Source organism: Tenrec ecaudatus, chromosome 17, assembly GCF_050624435.1.
Source record: "Tenrec ecaudatus isolate mTenEca1 chromosome 17, mTenEca1.hap1, whole genome shotgun sequence".
Lineage (NCBI taxonomy): Eukaryota > Metazoa > Chordata > Mammalia > Afrosoricida > Tenrecidae > Tenrec > Tenrec ecaudatus.
The window spans coordinates 71,970,196-71,991,262 of record NC_134546.1 but is presented as its reverse complement, the minus strand read 5'-3'; positions in this window follow the sequence as shown (position 1 = coordinate 71,991,262).

Here is a 21,067-nt window from a genome sequence, read left to right as displayed (position 1 = left end):
ACTAACAGCTTAGAGGAAGAAGGAAGAAGTGCCTGGTTTGGGTATTATTATTTCTGGGATGTCCTCCTGAGAGACTGAAATTTGTGAGCATCATTGGAGCTGATACAGATAAGACAAACATAGAGCATCCCCGTTGTTGGCAGTGTTATAAGGACCAAAGAAAATGACCAAGGCTCAGGTCATTCTGATGCGTTTTTTCCTTTTCTGTATTTCCTACTGGACGTGCAGAAGCCTGTGTAATACTGATTCAGTTCACTGGAAAGTGGAAATTTGAAGTAGTAGAAGTTAGAGATGAACTTTGACTCTGACTTCAACATTGGGATGGAGAAGATTAGGAATATGTTGATCACAGGAATAACACTAAACTACTGACATTGAACATAATACATCACTAAGGATTCTTTGGATGATATTAGCTTTCAACTGATAATTCATTATTTTATGGCCAACCCATGAGAATCATTCAAATTTAACACTATGCTAAGTTTTTAAGGAGAAATAAGATCACTTCTTTAGGAGAGTCCATTATTCCATGGGCTTTTTTGTCTTAGTGAGTTTCTGTAATGTTTCTTTCTGAAGGTGGTGTAGAATAATCTCCCAAACTGCAGCATTCTCATTAATGCCTCTGAAATGGGCCTTGTAGGAATACTAATTTTAAAATGGTTGATGGCTTCTCAGTTCCTCTAATTAGAGATGTAGGAGAGAGAACCATCCATCAGCATCAGCCCTGATTCATGTGAGGCAGAACTTAAACATAAATCTCCCCTCCAATGGGTTTCCAGTTCTGACAGCAGTTATCTTTACACATTTCTCTCTCTCCTTCTCAGATCATTAATTTTTGCAGTGGCCACATAGAAATTGCAGGCCAGAATCACAGGCACAAGTTTTATTAAGTAGCAAAATGTAACTTGCTAACAGAATCAATAGGATAGACATTGGGATTCATGTTAAGGAAGCATGTAGGCAGATTTGCGCTTCTTCAGAGCAGGCCTGTTCTCTGTGTCCCTCTCAGACATTGTGCCTTCTGAATATAGGCTCATTTCTTGGTTCCATCTTTATCAGTTCATCTATATCAGCTTGTTATTGAGATTGTCCTCTTGATTTTGCCGGCCTGTTCCTCGATGTTGGCTGGAAAGCTCTTTGTGGCTCTGTCACTGTGTCCCATGTGCCCTGGTCATAATCTTCATAGGTATAGCTCTTGATCCATGAATATTACAGTTCATTTTGCAGGACCAGCAGTAGACCTGTCCCTATGAGGTAGAGCTTCAGGATGCTCCATGATTTGCCCTGCTGTATCTCACAAAACTAAATAGCCATCAAGTAAATAAATCCCTCTTCAAGATGTGGAAGCTGGTGAGTCCCAAATCCATAGGTCAGGTATCACTCTGGAGCAGTGGTTCTCAACCTTCCTAATGCCGCAACTTTTTAATACAGTTCCTCACGTTGTGACCCCAAATCATAAAATTATTTTTGTTATTACTTCATAAGTATAATTTTGCTACAGTTATGAATCATAATGTAAGCAGGATGTGTTTTCATTGTTACAAATTGACCATAATTAAAGCATAGTGATTAATCACAAAACAATATGTAATTATATGTTGTGAAACATTTCTTTCTAATGACAAAAAAAATGAAATTTTGTTTTGAAGCATGTGTAGCATGGGTAATAGTCTTCACACCCGGTACTCATATGTGGGTGTATCTGCATGTGAGTGGACTTGCCTGGATAAAGATAGAGGAGCGGTATCTTGGTTCCTAAGACCATTGGAAATAGGTGTGTTCCAATGGTCTTAGGAGACCCCTGTGAAAGTGTCATTCGACCCTCAAAGGGGTTGAGAGCCATAGATTGAGAACCGCTCGTCTGGAAGGTTCTCCTCATTGATGTGTTTGCAAAGGCTGATGAACCAGATCACCAGGACAACAGTGCACTGCATCACAAGGTGAGGTTGTTGAATCTCGTCCGATAATAGGTTGCAGGGGCTGAGGAACCCAAATGGGAAGGTCAGACAGCAAGCTGTTGGCTCATGAAGTGGAGGAACCTTTCAAGTAAGTTCACACAGGCGGCTCGCAGTTGTCATTCAAAGAAATGGCTCATGAATTTCTGGAAGCTGCAAATCCCTAATCCATGGGTTCCTTCTGAACTCTGTGGCTGCAGCAGCTAACAAACCCAAATCAACTGCTCAGATGACAGGCTAATGCCTCACTGTCTCTTCTCAATCCATGCCTGCAGGCAATTCTCTCTCTCCCTCTTAATATGATGGCTTCTTGGGCCAACCTAGCACCTTCCCTGCCTAGCCAAGGTTAGGAAGGCTCCAGAGATCCACCCAACAGAACTAGGAGGGCCCCCTTGGGGAGCATATAGTGAAAGATGGCAGGTTCAAGAGGACCTTGTAATTAAAGTTAAGGTAATTCGGTCCAAAAGTGGCTGAGGAGAATTTGTCCTAAGGTTGTCAAGAGGAGTTTGTCCTAAGGTGGCCTTTAAGAGCTTAGAAAGTTGTTCTGCACGCAGGAAGGGAGATAATGTCTGTGAACATTCTGATCTTGGTTCTGAGTTATGGCTTCTTTTTCCTGATCCCGAGTTGTACCTTGTTCATTAATAGACCACTTTGATCTATTGAGTGTTGTGTGACCACAGCAACAGATTATCAAACCCAGAAGTGAGACAGAGTGGTGTGGAATAACTGACTTTTTTTAGTGTTGACAAAAAACGTTGGAGAGTTGAGGTATGTTTGACGCCCCCATCTGCACTGTTCCTGGTACTTGTTGCCACTGAAGGTAGCGAGCCTCTTATAATGGTGATGCTGGTAGAAACCCTAATTCCATTTAATAACAAATAGGTGTTTATCTACTTTGAGTGATTATGAAGCTGAGCTATTTCTAGAACATTCAAATAATGTTACTGGAGCTCGAAATTCTTATTTTATGAGTGGGTGCATTATTTTCGGACACTGGGGTCCCCAACACTCCAAAAGTGATCCTCAGGAGTGACATTGCAATTGTGGCAAATATTAAAAGACAGAGAGCAGACAGCCGGACACAGGGGCTCTCTTCCCTTGTCAGGCTTGAGAGAGTGAATATTTTCCAGTGGGTACATTTAATGGAGCTTACAGATCTTTCCATAAGGCGTTCGTGTCATACAGCTAGCATGTACATAGTTAATAGGTCATATCTTAAGTGGGTAAAATTATAAACAATCAAGATGCTGAGTTACCATCTTAACCTAGTGTTAGTTGACTTCAAACCGGCCCTGTGCCCTCCCCAGGCATTTTCTGCATTTATGTTGGGCTGGCTCTACAACCTGATTGCTCTGACCTCCAGATAACCTTCAGGCATAGTGAAGTAGCCAGGCACAGAAAAGATTCATCTACTATGGGAGCTCCTTTAAATATGCTCCGTAATGTAGAGCTAGCTATTGTGGGGGGGCACAGTATTTGACCTGGAGAATGTGTATTTGAAAACATTTATTTCTCAGAACACTGGAGATCTTTCTAAAAATAGGGCTAGTTTTCTAGGCCGATGGTCGTGAACGTAGAAATAAGGTAAAATATTGTCTACCATGCCCTCAGTTAATGACACTTTATGGAATGAACTACCACAATAGTTTTTATTACTGTTTTGCTTTCTTTACTGTAAGATATATTTTTAAAATCTTCAAGTGTAAAATACTCCATTAAATAAACTCCCCTTACTACAGGAACCACTGACATTCAACGATGTGGCTATAAAGTTCACCCGGGAGGAATGGCAGCTCCGGAACCCTGCTCAGAAAACCCTGTATCAGGATGTGATGTTGGAGAACTATCACAACCTGGTTTCCATTGGTGAGGAGAATTCTCAAGTCATTGACCTCGTCACTGGCTTTTCCTGTCTTATGTTAAAACTTTGTGGTGTTTGTGGTATTCTCAAAGAGGTAGATTCTCATTGTATTGTCTCATCCTAGGTTCAGTGGGTTAGGTCTTCTACCCTTGAGAGAACACTATTTACTTTGTTCCTTTGAACATTATTTTCCTAAAAATACAGAATTCTGCAGACTTTACAAACTTTACATTAATGTTGGTGCCTAAGATTCAGTAATTTCTCATAAACAGGTTATCTAGTTGTCACCCAAGAAACTTTTTCTCGATTGAAACAAGAGAACTGTGTTTGGTATTTGAAGCAAGCTATAATGGAATTTCCTCAGATGCATGGTCAAAATACCTTAAGGGGAATTGGCTGGGGTCGTTCAACCAGGGAGAAGGCCTCGTATCTATGATAGGGGTCTGAAAATGCATAAAAGTGTGTGCTATTTTGAATGTGAGAGTTCACTTGTCCTAGATGTTGAGGGAAGTACACCTGTAGCTCTTATGAGATTAGATTTCCATTTTCTTGTTTTCCACTATTGTATGTTTGCTTCCATAATTTTCTTTAACATTCGAAATTTTCCCTTTTTTTTAATGTTTCCTCTTTGCTATGAAAATCTGTCTTGCACGCCTCTCTCCAAATAGAGAACTCTGAATTTATAACTGTCCTCTGAATACAGCACTTTCCTGCCCTAAAGAGTAAGAATGGATATCCATTTGCAGTATGCAGCACCATCTTGCATCTTGAGCTCCCACCATAAACGATCTCCTTTGTGCTTCCTTACCTTCCCCCATTGGACTTTCTCTAAAGGTTTTGGTGTCCATTTTCTCATTCGTTGTCCTGTTCCTTTAAAGTTTTCTTCATGCAGGTGATATCTGTTCTTTCTGTTTTCTTAGAGACATGGTCAAATTGCCTGCTCTGTTGGAATTCTTTAACAGACATGTTTCTCCATATTTTATTCCTCTTGCTAAACCACATTTATGACTTCTGTTATTTTTAGGTATCTAAAATCATCTTCCTAACAAGAAAATTGTTATCAGCTTAGAACATACTTTAGCACTGTACCTTCAATATTTTTGTACCTATAAGATTTTTATTTTAAGTTGTCTATTCCTCTAGTAATTTTCTAAGTGGAAAGGGCATTTTTAACATCTTGTATTCTTTCTTTTTTTTATTAAGCACATGTTTGCTGTATATTCCTTAGTATACAGTGGGCTTTCCTTAGGCCCACCCCTTCTTAACAGGTCCAATACACGACAGATGACCGTTGCTGCTTCTAAAGAACATTTTTGCAGTATATTCCAATAGATTTTATTGCTGTTATTCAAACAGTGCATAGTGTACTCAATATTGCTCTCTTTTCTTTTCTGTCTTTCGAGTAGCCTTTTGGTTTCCATATGTAAGTTGGCTTTCATGTCATCCCACATCCCATCTGGTCTCTGTCATTAGTCTTCAGTCAGTCTTTTATTCCTCAAGTTTATTCTTTACATAGTCTCTAAGCTTTGTGCTCTAGCTACTTTGGCTAGCTTCTACTTGTATTTCAGCAATTTGTGATCTGTTCCACAGTTAACCCCTGGGCGTGTTTTGACTAATGAGCTTCTCCACCATTTCTTTCTATAGATGTGGTTGATTTGATTTTCATTTGTTCCATTCTGAAAGCTCCATATGTGTAGTTTCCATTTCTGGTTTTTATTATTGAATTTGCTATGAATTCATCATTAGTCTCAAAATTTTATCAGTAAACTTGCGTGTCATTTCTATGACTAAGATCACATTTTCCAACTACTGATACTTTCCCCAAATTTTACATTCATCAGTGTATATGATTGTATGGTTGATCAATGTCAGTCTGAAAAATTCATGTAAATTTTTCAATATAGTTTTAAAAATATTTTATTGCGAGCTCTTATAGATATCATAACTTCCCATAGTTCAATTACATGGAGCAGTACTGTACAGTTGCTACCACCATTTGAAAACATTTTCTTCTTGAATTCCTTGATATCAGCTCTCCTTTATCCCCTCTCCCCCTCTCCCCTCAATTTCATTGTTGTGGAAAACAGAACCTGGATGAAAGTGTGAGCAGCCTTATCTCTATACTCCTGACCACAGAGCTTGGAAGACCAGTACTATTGTTGGCAGAAAACCTCCACAAGCCCCAAAGCTAGAACTTCTAATGAGCAATCTCCAGACAGAGTTTTCCCCACAACTGTCCTCCAGTAAGATGTTAGTATACAGCTGCTACAGGTGCCTGACTTCTTGCTACTCAGCTGAAATATGCCTACCTTTAAAAGCAATCAGGTTCCCTTTGTTGCTGTCACTCAAGGAATCAATTATCACTTTGTCTCTTAAATGCCCTCTGGATAGGTCCTAAAGGACAGTTGTGTAATTGAAGAGCAGAAATAAAAAGGCTTTGCATTCTTTCACCAATTTATATAATCTCAGAGCATGCAGCTCCCCCCCACACACACACACACAGGCAGACACCTACCTGCCTAACAAAGTAGGCAGGATCTTTACCCTGGAGATCCTGAAATAATTGGATGACCAACTTAAGACCAGTGCTGAGAGTAGGTGGAGTGGAGTAACTGTCTCCTGAGTGGAGAGAACAATAACAACAACATGTCTGCTTTTGTAGTTAAAGCTGCTGGCAGATAATAATTAGCCATGTGTATGTATGAAGTATCATTAAGGTAGCATTATAATGAGAGGATATTGTGGCGATATTTAATTAGAGAATTTGACTGGGACTCTTCTCCAACATAGTGAATGCTTCTATGTTTGCTTTAATTGGTGCACAAAACTAAATAACACTTGGACTAACTGGTCTTGCTTGCAGGCATATGAATATTAGCCTACCACTGACAAAATTATAAATGAGGGAAAATATTGAAGTGTTTTTTGGATAATGAATATGATGACAATCTTCTTGAATTTTGTCAATCTCAGCTTTATAAACTACTTGATTATCTAATTAAAAATAGCCAGTATCAGTCTATTAAAGCTGAATAATGCATATACTGTAAAATTTTGCCATTCCATTTTGTTTTGACAACTTACAAAATTTTCATGATAATATTGCATGTATGCCAGTTTCCAATTAGAGGATGTTAGCAGGTATTTTTTTCTCATTTTCAGTCATGCCATGTCAAGCACTTAAGGTCCCCAAAGCTCTTCCTCCATCCACATCATTACTGTTGAGTGTACTTTAAGGATTTAGTACTTCCTCAGTGTTATTTCATTGCCATTAAACCTGAGGGGTTCATGTTCTAGAAGTAGATCACCAGGTATTCTTCCCAGTCCCTATTTCTGGAGAATCCACTAAGACCTGTGCACCATGGGTGGCCCTGCTTGTATTTGAAACACTGGGTGGCAGTGCTTCTGGCATCACAGCAACCTGCACGCCACCACAGGACAGCACTGTAAGATGAATGCTGTGAGCTAGAATACAGGCTCCATAAACATAAAGAATGTGTTTCTGTACCATAATCCTTTTCATATATACCTGTAAAAATGGTTTTCTCCCAAGTAGGACATTCAGCATGTTTCACATTCCCAACTTTATCTAGTACTTAGTTGTTTTTCAGTTAGATTGATGAAATGGATCCATCTAACCTCTACCAACTGGAATTAGCAAGTCTTCTCACTCCTGTGGTCTATGGGCCTCAATCTCTTCCTTCCGCTATGTTTGTTGTATGTTTTCATGTACATCTTTAAGCATATCTCAAATCTGTGTCCATTCATCACTTTCATATCAAACCTGATTTCTATAATAACTATTTTTATCATTTGGATTGTTTACATGATTGTATTTCGTCCAATGGGCAATAAACATTAAGCATAGTGTTTTATTTGTATTCATATAAGAGGGTTGTCACTAAAGATCTACTTTAAATCAACGCATTTTTTAATGGGCCCATTGTAAATCAAGATGTTGAAGAGAGTCAATGTTCTGTTCTTTTATAGAAATCCAGAAAGATGATGATCATTTGCTTGAACACTTGCAATGTGAAAGATGCATGGACAGAATAGAACAATGCTATACATTTAATACATATTCTCAGCATAAAAATAATTTTCCTCTAAAGGAAATTTATGAGATGTTTGGATTACATGAAAAAATTATAAAATCAGATTTAATCATTGTAAAATTAAATCAGAACACTAGCAACAAAATACAGAAGTCAATTGTGCTCAGTGAAGATGAGAAAACTTTTCTCCACATTGAACAAGAGCAATTTTATACTGAAATGAAATTCCCTGAGTGTGAACTACCCAGGCTCATGAAGTCACAATGCATTCAGCATCAGGAGTCTGATGCAATTGAGAAACTACACACAAGCGATAAATGTGGAACAGCCTTCCTCGAGGACTCTGTGCTCTATGAACACCAGATTATTGATGTACTAGATAAGACCTATGAATGCAGTCAGTGTGGGCAAATATTCAAGAAAATGTTCAAACTCAATGAACATTATCAAAAAAGTCATGAAGGACAAATTCTAGGAAAATGCTTGCAATGTGGGAAAACTTTTCACAGTGTATCATGCCTCAAGGGACATCAGGAACCTCATGTGGCAGGAATGTCCTATGTATGCAGTGAATGTGGGAAAGGCTTCACCAGGAAGAGTGATCTGACTGCTCCTCAGCAAACTCGTACTGGAGAGAAACCCCACGTATGTGGTGAATGTGGAAAAGCATTTCTCAGGAAAAGAAAGCTTACTGTTCATCAGCTAACTCATACTGGAGAGAAATCCCATGTATGTGATCAATGTGGAAAAGCCTTTTTCAGGAAGGATGGTCTTACTGTTCACCAGCAAACTCATACTGGTGAGAAGCCCCATGTATGTGGTGAATGTGGAAAAGGCTTTCTCAGGAAGATTGCTCTCACTGTTCATCAGTGAACTCATACTGGAGAGAAACCCCATGTATGTGGAAAAACTTTTATCAGGAGGAATGATCTCACTGTGCATCAGCAAACTCATACTGGAGAGAAACCCCACGTATGTGGTGAATGTGGAAAAGCATTTATCAGAAATAGTATGCTTACTGTTCATCAGCAAACTCATCTTGGAGAGAAACCCTATGTATGTGCTGAATATGGAAAAGCTTTTATCAGGAAGAGTAAGCGTACTGTTCATCAGCGAATTCATACTGGAGAGAAATCCCATGTATGTGATCAATGTGGAAAAGCCTTTTGCAGGAAGGATGTTCTCACTAGTCATCAGCGAACTCATACTGGAGGGAAACCCCATGTATGTGGTGAATGTGGCAAAGCCTATATCCAGAAGATTTCTCTCGCTGTTCATCAGCGAACTCATAATGGAGAGAAACCCCATGTATGTGGTAAATGTGGCAAAGGCTTTATGCACAAGTGTACTCTCACTGTTCACCAGCGAACTCATACTGGAGAGAAATCCCATGTATGTAGTCAATGTGGAAAAGCCTTCCTCAGGAAGCATGCTCTCACTGTTCATCGGCGAACTCATACTGGAGAGAAACCCCATGTATGTGGTGAATGTGGCAAATGCTTTATCCAGAAGACTGCTCTCACTGTTCATCAGCTAATTCATACTGGAGAGAAATCCCATGTATGTAATCAATGTGGAAAAGCCTTCCTCAGGAAGAATGGCCTCACTGTTCATCAGCGAACTCATACTGGAGAGCAATCCCATGTACGTAGATAATGTGGAAAAGCCTTCATCATGAAGATTGCTCTCACTGTTCATCAGCTAACTCATACTAGAGAGAAATCCCATGTATGTAGTCAATGCATACTAGAGAGAAATCCCATGTATGTAGTCAATGTGGAAAAGCCTCCTCAGGAAGGATGGACTCACAGTTCATCAGCGAACTCATACTGGAGAGAAACACCATGGATGTGGTGAATGTGGCAAAGGCTTCATTCATAAAGGAAATCTCAAAACTCATCTACAAATTCACAGGAGAAAAACCCTGTTTGTGGTGAGTGTGGTAAAGAAGATGTGTGGGAATAATTGATCCTGATGATGAATGGACCAGAGTGAACCTCAACCTCCACAACCCTGAGACAAGAAGAACTAGATGGTGCTCAGCTTCCACTGCTAATTACTCTAAAGGGATCACAAAAGAGGGTCCTGATTCGATTGGGAGAAGAAAGTGGAACAAACCAAAATCTTAAAATAAATCAGGCTTACTGATCTGATGTAGACTTGGAATCCCGGGATTATGGCCTCTAGTGACACTTCACTCTTGGATACTAAATCAAAAGGACAGCATTTGTTTATGGATAAGAACTTTTGAAAGCAAGAAGGAATAGGAAAGAAGGATGAATAATATAAAAACACAAGGAGGGTTGAAGTGGGAAGAATGCTAGTATGTCTTGGGAATTTCAATTAATGTATGAATTGAATGGAATCCAATTTACTCTGTAAAGTTTTAAAATCATAAAAAAGTTTTAAAAAAATGAAGAGCTCATGTCTCATCAATGATTTCTTGTAGGATAGTTATCAGTAGCTGTAATGGGTTTGGGTAACACACTTTTAACTGCATTTCTAAGCTTTCTTGACATAAATCTATAAAATTTAAAAATACAAAATAAAAATTCAGTCAAGATGGGAAACTCCACAGGAAGTCATGTGACATCACATACCAGTGATCTCACGCAGAAGGAAAGCTCTGGCTGTATAGTGACTTTGCAAATACCCTTCTTGGTTTCTCTCTGTCAGTAAACTACATTAGGATTTTAACCACTAAGTCCACTGCTTTTGGAAAAAGCAGAAAGGGCATAAGCTCAAGGAAGTATAATCTACAGACATAGCTATTTATATAGATTTTGATATTGTGATATATGCCACATTAAAATACTGGTTAAAAAATCTGGCTCAAAGAGAATAAAGATATTTCACAGGGTTTAGGCTGCATTCTTTACAAAGGAAAGGGGAAGTATTTAAATCAGGCTATTCGGAGTGCTTGCTCTACCTGAACTTTGCACATTCTTTACGGCCACTGTAATCAAAAGAGTGGTACTGGCATAATGACAGATAATCAGACCAATGGAAAAGAGCTGAAGACCCAGAAATAAAAACATCAGCATACAGGCAACTGATCTTTGATAAGGGCCCCCAAAATATTAAATGGGAAGCATATGCCATCTTCAATAAATGATGCCAGAAAAATGGATATGTCCCTGCAGAAAAATGAAGCAAGAACCTTACCTCACTTTGTACTTTGTACTTCTTTTTCTTTTGAATTAGTTTTTTTGAGAATTTGTTAATTATTTGTTTCCTAACAACAGTATTGGCATAGACAATATTTTCTAGGGTGTTCTAAGAGGAAATTATTGGACAATGTGCAGTAGTGAGTATACATTAGAATGAAAAAATTGAAGATATATCTGAGGGTGTGGACAAAATTTGAGACTCAATGTGATCATTTTTTTACTGCATTAAATATTTCTAACTTTGACAACAAATGACAGTAGGTAGTATCTGAATTGTAAACTGAGGCCTGAACAATACATAGTGCTCTGAAATCTGCCTGGTGAAAGATAGACAAAACCTATTCTAATGAAAAGAAGGCATGGTCAGATGCATGAATTTTCCCTAGTGTCTATGCAAGGTGGTCCCTGGAGAAGTGCTGACAAGGTGGGGAAACCACAATTTCTGAGAGGAAAGCCTCACTGCCTTCATTCCTTGCCTCTGCTGAAACTGAGTTTGTGTCTGTGTTCACAGTGACTTCCCATCACTGTGTAACTTGCACAGTAATACATGGCTGTGCCCTCAGGATTCACAGAGCTCAGTTTTAAAAAAACGTGGTTCTGGGAGGTGTCTTTGGTGATGCTGACTCAGTACTGGAGAGCTGGATTATACTTTGTGCCCCCATTATCCCATATTACCCCAATCCACTCCTGACCCTTTACTGGAGCCTTTCCAGGTTACATGTTAGCTGGTTAAAGAGAATCTAGAGACAGCACAAGTGAGAGACAGGGTCTGTGAGGGCCTCACTAGTCCAGGGCCTGACTCTTGTAGCTGCACCTGGGCCTATACAGCTGGGGATAGAAACCCAGTGAGTCATGTGCTCAGATACTGCACTCCCAGACTTCATGTCTGACTCCCTGAACCACTCACCACCCTGAGTTGCCAGTAAGAGGAAAACCAACACTTGCTTCGTTTTCATGTGGATAAGATTCGTGACACCCAGAAAATTCTCTCCGGGTGAGAAGGAATATGAATTTAAGTCCATGCGTGCTGTGCTTTCATTTGGGTTCTTGTCAGGCATTTGCGTGTGGGAGGTGCATGGAATGTAAAGGTGGAAAGGGCTGAATGGGGCCCCTGCCTCTGGGACTCACACTAGAAAAGTGATGCTGGTGGAGTCCTTGGGAGAACACAGCCCTCTCTCTGAGGTCTTCCCTCTACCAATCATGCGGACAGCTGTGCAGATTTTAAGTTTAATGTAGTTTTACATCCATTACCATCAGAAGTACACAGATGATCTGGTGAAATTAAAGACAGTCTCTATCCTTACCATGCAATGGAATCAAGACTAGGCCTACCTGAATCTTCATTCCTTTGACCATGTAGGGAAACAAGTATATGTCATCCCTAAAACTCCTTTCCCCTATAACATTTCAGAATATTTGGGAAAGGATAAAAGATACTTTTATATTCTATATTTAATATTGGAAGAAAAGTGTTTCCTAACAACAAGGTTATTTGTGGGGTTACAGGAAACCACAGAAATCATAAGAAGGTCGTTTTTCTTCCCATGGATAAGTACCCTATATGGGTGATGGGTATTCTGAGCCCCCTGCTGACAGCAATCCATCACATACAGGAGAGGTGTTTCCTGGGCTTACACAGTCTTCCAACTTCTGTGGGGCACACAGTAACATTTTCTCTGGTCATAAGCATTCAGACTGTTGCTCAGGAGTGTTACCTGGAGTTGTCTCTGCAGATTTCCAAACACGGGCAGTGGAGCTACCATAGTGGTCAGCACAGCAGCTCTAACTGCAGTCTGTATCCAGGCTCCCGTGGGTCCTTAGCACCCCTGCAAGTCAACTTTCTCCCTGAGGTTATTATTATTATTTAAACATTTTATTAGGGGCTCATACAATTCTTATCACAATCCATACATATACATGCATCATTTGTATAAAGGACATCTGTACATTCTTTGCCCTAATCATTTTCAAAGCATTTTCTCTCCACTTAAGCCCTTTGCTTCAGGTCTTTTTTCCCCCCTCCCTCCCAGCTACCCCCTCCCTCATGAGCCCTTGATAATTTATAGATTATTATTTTGTCATATCTTGCCCTATCCGGCATCTCCCTTCACCCCCTTTTCTGTTGTCAGTCCATCAGGGAGGAGATCACATGTAGATCCTTGTAATCGGTTCCCTCTTTCCAATCCACTCTCCCTCTACTCTCCCAGTATCGCCCATCACACCCCTGGTCCTAAAGGTATCATCCACCCTGGATTCCCTGTGCCTCTGACTACTTTATGCACCAGTGTACAATCTCTGCTCTATCCAGACTTGCAAGGGAGAATTCGGATCATGGTAGTTGGGGGGTGAGGGTGGGGAGAAAGCATTTAGGAACTGGAGGAAAGCTGAATTCTCATCGGTGCTACATCGCCCCCTGACTGACTCATCTCCTCCTCTAGACCCCTCTGCAAGGTGATCTCCAGTGGCCAACAAATGGCCTTTGGGTCTCTACTCTGCACTTCTCCCTTCATTCACTATGGTATGTATGTATATATATATATATATATATATATATATACATATATATATATATACACACATACATATATATATATATATTTGGGGGGGATGATGCACTTCCCCCTTCATTCACTATGGTGTGTGTGTGTGTGTGTGTGTATTTGGGGGGGGGAATGATGCCTTATACCTGGTCCCTTTGTCACCTCGTGATCACACAGACTGGTGTGCTTCTTCCATGTGGGCTTTTTTGCTTCTCAGCTAGATGTCTGTTTATCTTCAAGCCTTTAAGTAGCAGAAAGGGCACAAGCTCAAGTTTGCGCACCATCAGGTCTTCTGACTGGGAGCTGCATTGCCTGGAAAGAGCTGGACCAGTGCCATGAACCACAAATCCTCTGTTCAAGGTAAGTATAGTGGAGGTTATTTGGCCAGAGGGTACTTCCTGACCTCCTGGTAGCTGGGATCCATTGGTGGGGCAAAGTGGGCAGGATGCTGAGTGGTAGCAATATGGATCTGGGGTGAGGTCCCCTGGAAAGGGTGGTGGCCCTCTCAAAGGGGTGAAGCTTAGTGATGGTAGGGCGTGGGCAGCACTGAAGAGGGGGGATGGAACAGTCACTTTTGGGTGAACTTAAGTGTGTGTCTGTTGGGGTATGGGAAAGTGGAGCTGACAGCCAAGTGGGGGAACGAGGGATTGCAGGTGCTCTTGGGATCAACAGGTAGGGATGGAATTTCATGACTTGCATTGGGAGAGCAGAGCTGACCTAGGGCTCTGGGGTTACCTGGGAAGCCAGGCCAGATGTCACAGAACAGTGGGGACCTGAATCCTGACTCTCAGAGTACAAGTCATGCTGCAGAGCTGCATCTGTGAGATCCCCAAATGGGAACTCCACTGGGGGAACTGGATTCTACCCCAGACTCTGTAATCTGAGGATTTAAGCAGGAAAACACATGGTATGTGGGGTTGAAGAAAACAGCTGTACCAAGAGCTGTGTACTATTGGTTGTCAAACAAGTCTTGGTACAGCGAGTGTGCTGTGTTAAGACGTATTATCCTGACAACCCTGTGATGGCTGTCCTGTTGCAGTCTGCTTATACTCATCTACGTTAGACTGTGTCTCAGAGGTGTGCTGCCATTGGAGCTCACCGTCTTGAAGCAGTGTGATTTATTTTATTATTTTTCAGAAAATGAAACCTAGGGATGTTGAGCCCACAGGAAAATAAAGTATAACAAGGGTTTAGGGTGCTCGAAGGGGGGAGGATCAAAAGGGAAAGGATTTCAAGAAGTCTAGGAAGAACCCTATCATTTGGAAAACATGTAGGAGTATGCAAGAAATTGCACAATTAGTTTTGACAGAATTGAACTATGGAACAATATGACCTATACAGTGGTTCCCAATTTAAATCATTTTAATTTTATCAAATAAAAGGAAATAAAGGAATAGATCAAGGAATGGGTTTGGAGCTTGCACTAAATCCTAGCCCCAATTTAAGAACAATCAGTTCTTACATCATGGCCCTGCTTGATCTTCAGCTTAATGAAATGATCTCTGATATAAGGGTGCTACAGAAAAGTGGTGAAGAAACCAGATGGTGCCTAACTATCAATCAAAACAGTGTCTGCGGACTTAAAAGCTTGCATTCAAACAAGCAGCCATCAAAGCAAGGAGTCCTCTAACTCCACACTGAGAAAGCACAGCAGCTCCTGTGACCCAAAGATAGCAATTACAAAACATCAGTACAGTGAGGAGAAGAGCATCAGGGCACACATTGTGGACACCCAATTTCTGGAGGCCTATGGGGATGGTGAGAGCCCCAAACCCATCTGCAGAGCATCTGGTCAGACGGAGCCACTGGCAGATGGCTGTAGTCACAGGCAAGAGTCTCCATGAACCTTACTATCAGACAGAGACCATGGTCGTCCTGATTATGCAAGGTAGAATTCAGCACTCGGCCAGGGACCACCAAAAGACGAGACTTGAATTTGTTCTGAGTGCAAGCATTTCTTACTGGTTCTATGACAGAAACCTCTTCCCTGTTTTTTTGAATATTTTTGGTGGTCTTTTCCTTCTTACACATTGTTTGTATGTTTGGCGTTATATTATTCTGTTTTTACCCTTACCACCTTAGCGCATTTTTGTTTGTTTGTTTTTGTTGGGTCTCCCAGCAGTGAAGTACAGGTAGAGCCGATGCATGTTGATAATAACATCTATAAGGGTCTATAGGAATAGGTTGGGGGAGATCAGGAGGGAAACGGGATTTGGGGAGTAACTAATGAAGATGGGAGGGGGTGGGAGCACTAGGACAGATTGTGATTGCATAAATCATCTTAGAGGCAATTTACCTATGGTGGGGCGATGCTCTAAAATTGATGTGGGGCCGATTGTAAAATTCTCCATGACAGGATTGAGTAAATAAATTATAAACAATGTAAACCATTAACATCTTAATGAAGATATTATAAATGATATCATAAGTGATGTCACAGATGAAAGGGCATAAATAAAATAAGAATGCCATGAAGAAAATTCTGTGGAGACCTAGATAATGGAAAAATAGAACAATTCCTGACAATAATATTAAATACGGTTAAACAAAATACCAAAAACACAGAAAACAAGCTACTGGAGAAAGGCAACCAAAAAAAGATACAAATTGGAAACACAATTCCATAACCAAATGGCAGCAAGTGAACCCACACTCACAGTGACCCTCTAGGACTGAGAAGACTGCTCCTTAGGATTGTTTCAGCTGCCAGAAATCTTTTTCTTTCATTCAGAAATTGACACATTTTCCTATGATATATGTATTATAAAATATATAAATTTTGAACTCCCTTTTGAACGTGCAACTGTATTTTATAAAAGTAATTTTTAAATATTTTCAAAATAAAAATGTTCTAAAACATTTTTTTATTAAGATCCTTTAATATTGTCTTAAAAACATTTTAAGAGCATTTATTTCAAACATCATACTATTCTATAGTTCAATCATATTAAGCAGTGTTGTACAATCGTTACCACAATCCGTTTCAAAACACTCTTCATTTTGAAATCTTTTATGTTAACTTCCCTTTACCTGCCACATCCCCTGCCATAGCCCCCAGAACCCTTATTCTCATTATTGTCTCTGTAGATTCACCTATCCTGGGGTTCAAAAATTTCAAAATATAAAAAAAGACCTAACCAGGAGTCAAAAAGATTACCAACAATGACAAAATGCAATAGCAATAAAACTATCTCTGGAAAAAATCCCACTGAAAATATTAAAAACCAAATCAATCACAAAGGATAACAAAAGGGAGATCAAATGGTAACATTTTAATGATTCAAGTCAGATTTGCCATTTTAATTTAGTCCCTTCTCCAATGCTCTCAGTCTGAGCACCAGGTTGTTCCCATTCTTCAATTATGGTTAGAGGGAAGTTTCTAGAGGCTTATAAACTGTGTACATCCTGTAAGTGTTTTGAGTTTTCACTGTCACCCGCAGCTTTCTGCACACCAGAATCTCACAATTTAAGCCATGATACTCTTCCCCCCTTTGGATTTTAATGATATAATTTACAATCCTGGCACATCTTTTTAGAGCCTTATAGCTCTCCCTTGGATTACATGTGATTTTGAACTACTATTCTTGTGCTTAGTTAGCATTCCAATGTAGCATCCACTATGGTATCAGGGAGAATATATTTATATATCATCTTTATATATCATTTTATTACTTATTACACTTTGTTTTCCTAATTTTTGGTAGTCATATAATTAAATTTAATAAGAATGGTATATGTATTGAATTTTATATATTAAATAATTTATCACTTTCTAATATACAAAGCTATCATATATAGTTATTTTAGTTAATTACCGGGCTAACGAGAATTAGTCTAAATGTTCTGTACCACACTTCATCAAGGATGTTGTTCGGTGTTTTTGAGTCAGTTTTACTCACAATAACTGTGTACCAGAGGGCAAACACATAAACTGCCAAGTCTTGAACCATCCTCACTTGCTTCTGAGTTTGACACCATGTTTGCAGCCACTCTGTATGTGCATCTAACTGAGCATTTTCCTCTGTTTTGCTGACACTCTGCTAAACAGGATGTTCTTCTCTCGGGACTGGTTCCCCAATAACATGTTCAAAATATGTGAGAAGTCTCACTATTCTCAATTCTGAAGAGAATTCTTAGATATTAGTCTGGAATTTCCTCCTCTCGTGACACATTTGCTATTTTTAAAATCAAAACTGTCCTTCCAAAGAATGTGGACTCATTATGACTCCAAAGAGGAATCTCACAAAGGACTCCTCCAAGCAGATAGGCCACTCCAGTGCACCTGTTCCCGGTGTCGAGGGTCTCCATATGCTTAGTTTCTGCATCAAGGGAGACAATGGGTAGCAAGCATCCCTGAAGATATGTCACAAGTTTAGGCTCAGAAGTCACCACAATTATTTTCTCAGACCTAGAGATCTTTAGTCAATCACTACCCACAGCACACAGGGAGCAATGCAGAGAGGCATCTCCAGAGACCTGATCCTTCAACAAACTTAGATTAAGAGGTAGGATGAGAATGACCATGTTAACCTGTTTGCCAAGAAAGAAAAAGATCGTTGATGGCAATGAAGGATCAGAGTCAGGTTTAATATTTGTACTGCCACAGAAAATGCTAATTCCTTATTTCAAACCTTCAGTGAGGAGAGAATTTAGAGAAAAAGAAAAACCATCCTTGGGGATGCTGAGAGCTAAGAAAGGAATTCAAACAGGAAATCCTCCCTGTCATCCCTCTGGGCTTGTCTAGGGCTGAGTGTCTGTGCTTTAAGGGTCCTACATGCCCCCTCCTGCCCACTGTCTTCCCTGCAGGGGTGTTTTGTGTCTGGGCTCACACTGACTCCCCCTCACTGTGCTCCCTGCACAGTAATACATGGCTGTGTCCACAGCAGTCACGGAGCTCAGCTGCAAGGAGAACTGATTCTTCGATGTGTATCTGGTGATGGAGAGTCGGCTTTGGAAGGACGGGTTATAATATGTATTACCATCATACCATATGTTTCTCATCCACTGCAGCCCCTTCCCCAAGGTCTTGTGGATCCAGTTCCAGCTGTAACCAATACTTGTGATGGAGAAACCAGAGATAGTGCAGGTGAGGGACCACTTCTGGGAAGGCTTCACCAATCCTGTACCTGACTCCTGAAGCTGCACTGGGACAGGACTCCTGCAAGCAAACACAGATGGTCCCTGTCAGTCACTTGCGGTCAAAAACATCTCCATAGACCCAGGTCAGATATCTGAATCAACCACCTTGGGGGACGGTCAGCAGGCACAGGAGAACACACAGCAACAGTATCTTCAGACCACAGCCGGGCTTTCCCAAGAGACCTACACCCGTGTCTGAAGAAAACTGATAACCTTCCCAGACCAATGGTGAATTTGACCTTAGTGTCTGAAGAATAATTTGCATATGAGGCAGCCCTGTCATTATAATCAGAAAGTAATAGAGATCAGACTCCCCTCTTCCTTGAGCCCATTGTGGGGTAACTGTTTGCTTTAACTCATATGCATGTTAATCTATAGTGAAAGAAGGTTTTTCTCAAGAGGTGTGTGGGAAAGGTCAAAGAATGCCCAGAATTTCTGAGCCCAGTGTTCTCTCCTTCCAGCCCTTCATTGCCCCTGCCCTGCCTTGGGTTTCTATATAACGTTTGTTGAAAGCATCTTCAGTCTTCACACTCTCCAAGACCCATTTTTTCCTGTACATCCTGACATCTCTTAATTAACCTCCTCATAGTCCTTAGTAGTTTTCCATGTGTGAGAGTAACATCTTTTAGAAACACAAATACCAAATTTGTTCCAAGGATTGATAATGCCCCAAAGGTCCAACTCTTCAATGAAGCCATTCAGCTCCAATTCCCACCCACTCCACCTTTGAGGTTATCCCCTCAGATTTCTGGGTTCTGAAAATCATTACAGCATCCAACAGAAATTCATAAAAGTTTGAGGAAATGAATCATGGTGGAGGGTTCTGTTCAGTCAAAATTCTACAGTTCAGAAAAGGGTAAACCAGTTGCTGGGCCTGAAGAACAGTCTCCACTCCTAGCTTTGCATTTTATTTATGCACACATAATCTGAAGCCTCTGAAAGAATGTTTCCAGTAGGAGTTGTCCTGCTACTAATCTTATTTAGCCAGGATATTTCTGACCTTGGGCCATGGTCTTTATCAACCGGACCACTCTTACAAGCAATATCCACACTACATCCCAAAGCCTGATGAATGAGGTCAACCTCAATGTAAGTAGATTCAAGTGCCATAGGGTCTCAGGGAAGAATGTGCCACCAAGAAAAGCTGGTCTTCAGACAAGTTAATATTTTAACTGTGTAGTGTCTAAAAAAGTAAGATTCTGAACAGACACCCCCCACACACACACACCTTTGTTTGCTGGAATATCCAAAATGATGCACAATAAGTCGACTCTTGATTTCAAGTATAAAGATTCAGTAGAGCAGTAGATGGAAAATAATCATTTCAGAAAATAATCAGAGTAAGAAGAAAAGCCAAGTGCAGTATTTTAGATCTTCAACAAAAGGACATTTTCCTGAGACCCAGTAGGCACTTTCCACTTAAATTAGGTTCATCCATACAACTGATCCTCAAAATTTAGAGAATGAGCTCAGACACCCTTGTAAATGTCCCTTACCCAGGGGGCTCTGGTTCAGTTGAAGTGTGAGCATCTCCAACCAAGGACAGCCTCTCCATTTGTGCTCTGGACACAGCCCCATCACAACTGCTCATGGATCTCACCTTACATTTATTTCCTAAACTCAAGGATTGTCTAATTTTTGAAAACTGTTCATATTACTGACTCTAGAAGCTGTGACACTATCTCTAACCATGCACTTTCAGAACAGAAACCCCTTCAGATTCTTTCCTCACAATGTTGCAGGTTCAAATAAATGGCAGCCACTATAATGTCTCCGTAATTTATAAGAGTCTTTATTTACTTATAACTGGACTGCTAGAATCTAAAAGTGAGTCCTTGGTTGAAGTTCTAAGTCCACGTTTCAGTCCATATTTTCAAAGTGAAAAACTCCATTGTCATTTGTCTAAGACTTAAGCAAGCATGAATAGATGCAGAAAGCAAAATTGATGTTACTATTCTTTAAGGTTAGGGAGCCTTACAAAGTACAGCATTGATTATAATATTCTGGTAACTTCAAGAATACCAAGTATGCATTACATGGTGGTACATTCCTTATCAGAATGAAACAATACCAAAATTGACTATAACATCCTGGTTACCATAACATGATTAACTACACCGTTCAGATGATCACATCACAGGGAGCAATATTGAATCAGAACAAATGATATATTGAAGAATAGTCAAAACTAATTGTAGTGTCCAGAACCTGGGAACACATGGAAGCACATGCTAAAATTAATCACCAGCGGAGAATTTCCCATAAGGGGAGGGAGAACAAGAAGATCAATTAGCAGTCAACTTTCTGAGATGGGAGGGAGGAATGGGCAAGTTACTTAGCAGCT